Raw genomic sequence first — 4,963 nt, forward strand, 5'->3', positions numbered from 1 at the left:
TATCTCTGAGTCTTAATGCAATATCTGTTCCCCAGCCTTTTTCACCATGTGGAAAAAGAATAGGATATGTCATTGCATCTAATGTAGGAAACAGGATATTGATTTGTTTCATTTTAGTGGCATTTGGATTACTGGGATCTGGTTCACAATGAACGACCAAGTCCCTTTCAAAAGGAGGTTCTCCATCTTCATTTCTGAATATGACAGCAACCTTGGTTACACGAGGAGAATTATATCTATCCGGATCACTGTTATGATTGTATTTAACCGCCATTGTTACTTCTGTGGGAGCAATATCTTTTGCTGCTGCTTCAGATTGGGCTTCCTTTTCTACCTCATTTAACATCTTGTACAATTTTGTTAATTCACTTATGTCATGCATGAGGTTGTTGATGTTGATCATGAGTCTTTCTAAGCATCCCTGGTTTTCTGGCATTGCTAATCTTTTACTTGTAGCTCTGGTTGTATCCAAAATAGAGAGTTGAGTAAACTTCCGAGAAACACCATGGGAAGGATGTAAAGTTCCAGTATGGTGGTAAACTTGTCCTTGCATTTTAAAACAGTATGGCCCATATCCTGATGGCGATGCAATATTAGCAGCCATGGAAGCAAAAGAACTATTATAGAACAAATATTTTCCATGAAATTTTTACTGTCAGAATCTTCATTTGCCAATAGTCTTTTTAAATTTGCCAGATAATCTGGAAAATGTATATCATTTGGACAGACTTTCTCTTTGCTACATCAAGTAAATTTCCCATTGGATGATTTTTTCATCAGAGAAATTTAGTGATGGCAAAATTCATATCAGTCATTCCACCACAACTATGTTCAAGAATTGGATCCTCATGTACTCCAATTTCGCTGAGAAGGCAGTTCATACCAGAATTGGTAGTACTTGTTGATGACTGTTCTCTAGACATATTCTGTCATTGCCACTGCCTTCTTTCAACATCAAAGGCACATTGGTCTTTAGACATTTTCTGTCAATAATGCCGGTGTTTTTCGGCATCAGAGTGACATTTTTCCAATAGCTGGTCTTCAGATACATTCTGTCACAAGCGTTGCCTTCTTTCAAGATCAGATGCAGGCTGCTCTGCAGACATTTTCTGTCGATAACGCCAGCATCTTTCCACTGCAGAGCTATGTTGTATCAACAGTTGTTCTTTAGACATAGTCCTACCTCTCTACTGTCACAGTCTGAGATACAGGTGGATGAGAATCCTGATTGTCAGGCCGCTCAGAGCTGTCTGACCAAAGGCTGTTTCTGGCTGATTCTGTGGGGGTGGGACTTCCTCCTCCCTGCTGTCAGTTTCTACAGTTGTGATGAGGAAGCAGGGGTGAAAGAGGAAGCCACGCCCTCCCAGCTGCCCTATCTCTCGCTCTGCTCTCTGTCCAGTGGTCTCCTGCTCTACCAAGTCCTCCAAACCTTCTGCTCTCTGCCTGCTCCTCTCCTGCTCTGCTCTCTACCCGCAAGGTCCTGGGAGCCCACGGCCACGGCTGCCGTCGCCTCCTGGGACGCTTGACACCAGCATATGCAAATTAACAGCCATCTTTGTCAGGTTAATTTGCATAGCCACTCTGTTTGGCTGGTGGGCGTGGTTTGAGCATAGCAGAGGGATGGTTAATTTGCATGTTTCTCTTTTATTATATAGGATATATGAAGAGCCTGGGGCCATCACATCCAAAACAACAAAACGATTGACCAAACAGGTTGAGTGGGGCAACCAGGCCTGAGAAAGTTAGTGAGGGATGAGAAAATGACTGAGCAGCAGGTTGAGTGGGGCCACCAGGCTGGCAGGGGGAGCAGTGAGGAGTGACTAGGCCAGCAGCGGGGGGAAGTTGGGGGTGACCATGCTGGTGAGGGGGGCAGTTAGGGCTGACTAAGCTAATGGGGGGGCCATTGGGAGCAACCAGGTTGGCAGGTGAGCCAATTAGGGGTGATCAGGCAAGCAGGCAGGTGAGCAGTTAAGAGCCAGCAGTCCTGTATTGAGAGTGGGATGTTCGATTGCTGGTTTAGGATTGGGCCTAAACTGGCAGCCAGTCATCCCCTAAAGGGTCCCGGATTGGAGAGGGTGCAGGTTGAGCTGAGGGGACACCCCCCCATGCACGAATTTCATGCACTGGGTCTCTAGTTTTAAAATAAGGTGCCTGATAAGTAGAAATACAAAGAATTCCAATTTGGGGAGAAAATATATATTTTTAAAAAAATTTAAATCATCTAAAAAAAATGCATGTTTAATAAAAATTTCCACTAAGAACTTGAGGAAAATAATTCTGGTCCCTTAAAAACATGAGTACTCCAGCTTCAGGTACAAAATCCTTGATTTGTATCCTGTGTGCCAGTTACATGAATTGGTCCTTCAACACACAGGCTTGCCTTGAGTCATGTTCTTTGCAGGAATGGCAATTTTCTTGTCACTACCTAGTGAAATTCAACTTTATTGTAACATTTCCTTCAGGGTTCTCACTAAGTCTCTTTCTGAGGCAAATGTTATAGTTCTGTATCTGATATTGAACTGCACCTTATTCACAACTAGTTATTACATCATTCATGACCCTAAGATACCAGAGATTCACACTATTTCCATTTTCAATTTGTTTTTTAATAAATCAGGAACTATGTGTTAACATAATCATCTGTGCATTCTTAACCCTTAGCACAATGCCAAGTATAGCAAAGACTTACTTGGTTCTTATTTTAATGGATTGTTTTTTGCATCAATATTTGTTAATAAATCAATATGCAGTTAGGCAAAAGAAGCTCTGGTTAAACTGATAAAATATGCTTAGTTTTCAGTAGCTGCAGATTTTCTTAAAAATAGTAAGAATTAAAGCATTTCATGTGTAGTGTTACTATAACAAAAAAAATTAAAGAAGACTAGTAAGACTACTTTATTAAAATGTATTGACTACTTATGTATTAGCAAATAATATAATTGTTCACAGAGGAATGCTTATATTGATATATCTCTGTCTTACATATAAATACGTATTATAATATTTCATCAAATTTAAGGCACAATTAACTCTAGGAAGATCCATAACTGATATATTACTAAGGATTGGAAAAATAAATAGATGCAATGCTTTTTAATTGCTTATAATTTTATTTTATACTTATCAAACTAGTGGCCCAGTGATGGGAGGTTTGGAGCCTGATGAACGCCAGGAGGGGTATGGGGAGGAGAAACCAAGCTGTTACCATTTTGAAACCAAGTTTCATCTGAAGCGGGCATGGGGTGGGGGGTGGGGGGAGGCCATGAGCTGTCGCTTCTTGATAGAATATGGAAAGCCTTTCACGTTGACTTGGAGGCTAGGACCTGCCGTTCTGCTCCATTTGGGCCAAGCACTCCTGAACCAGCCCTCTCACATGAATGATGCCTCGTTTCTCCATCGCTCTTGCTGCCCACATAGTGGGGGTCGGATCTCCTTCCCCAGCTCTTCGATGATGGCCAGCAGCTCAGGTATTTGCTCTGGAACACCTGGTTGTTCCCTGTTCCCCGCGTGTAGCCTAGAGATGGTGGTCCATAGTCACTCAGCAGCTGGTGGTACTGGGAGGACGTGGCCATGATGGTGGAAGGCGGTATTGAGGGAGGCAGCGGGCATGTGCGCAGTCAGGTTCGGTTTATAAGACTTCCCCCGCCCCCGGCGGCGGGGTGCAGGTCCCACGAGGCAACGGAGAGCACCAGGCAGGCCTGGAGTCTGAGCTCCGGAGCACTTTTTGTTGTTGACAGCTCAGGCCGCACAGGCAGATATGGCTGCCCCTCACCTTGACACCACCGCAGTATCATGATCTTTCAGTGTCTTGATGTTCTGCTGGGGCTGCTCAATTTCTTTCTGCAGACACTCAATCTCTTTATGATGAGTGATCTCTTCTTCATGTTGTTTCTTCAAGGCTGCCAGCTGTTCTTTAGTCCACTCTCAGAAGTATCATTCCTCTTCGGCCTTCTCATTTTTTTGTGAACGTCCCACCGGCTTCCCTGATGGCGTCGCCTCGGAGCTGAAATTTGTCAACCATTTGCAGCCGAAGCCTCCGGCTTCCATGGCCCTCACTCCCCACACTGAGCTGCAGCTGTGCCACCAATGCGGACACTGCCATTGTTGTCAGTGCCCCGCAGCTCCTGACCACCCCACTTGGTTTTAAATGCAAACCTGCCTTGGACAGGCCTTGAAGGTCTTTTTTCCTTCTGTCTGCTCATGTTCAAGTGCCAGCAGCGCTGGTCCTGGTCCATTGGTGCCTGGTCTGTCCTCTTGAGATTGACCCCGCAGGACTACTAAGGGAGCCAGTCGCCAGTTCCACCCACCCCCGATGCTGCCTGCGCAACCTCCTCCTGTTCGGTTGTGACCTGTTATGGCATCCCAGCCTAATCTGCACATTTCTCTATTTTATATATAGATATATAGATATAGATATATATAGATAAGCTATGTTGTGTTTACTTAAATGCAGATTTTTCTCTTATATCACTTGAATACAAACATAAGAACAAGACAACACAAGCATAATAAATTGAATAAGATATTTCCAAAATCTTTTCACATTTAGAGTCAAATGCTTCTGAAATCTTTTACTACTCAGAGTTATTGATGTATTTTTCCCCCCACATAATAATGTACCATCAAAACATTAGTGTTACAACATTTTAAGGAACCCATAAAGAATTAGTAGCCATTGATTCTAAGTTCTTTCCTCATTTGCACTTATAAGCAAGATAACCTGATTTCTGCTTTAGGAATATTTCTAAACACATTTCTAAATGACCACTTCCAACCCTTTCTATTCATATTATTTTTCCCTTATTGTCTTTAAGATTTTGCTCAAAACCACTAACATTTATTCTCTAAGTCTTGATGCTAGCTGCTATGAGAATGTGTGCAATAACTGATAATTATTTCATGACTTATGCTTGAGACAAAAAAAAATTCAAGTATGCCATTGACTGGTGCATCTGTTTGTGAT

General features: G+C 42.8%; 1 pseudogene; it reads right to left on the bottom strand.

Moving 5' to 3' along the window:
- Nucleotides 1-3,316: 3,316 nt before the first annotated feature.
- Nucleotides 3,317-3,602, bottom strand: LOC102771867 (annotated as a pseudogene).
- Between the last annotated feature and the right edge of the window lie 1,361 nt (nucleotides 3,603-4,963).

Source organism: Myotis davidii, unplaced genomic scaffold (genome assembly GCF_000327345.1).
Source record: "Myotis davidii unplaced genomic scaffold, ASM32734v1 scaffold10, whole genome shotgun sequence".
Classification (NCBI taxonomy): Eukaryota; Metazoa; Chordata; class Mammalia; order Chiroptera; family Vespertilionidae; genus Myotis; species Myotis davidii.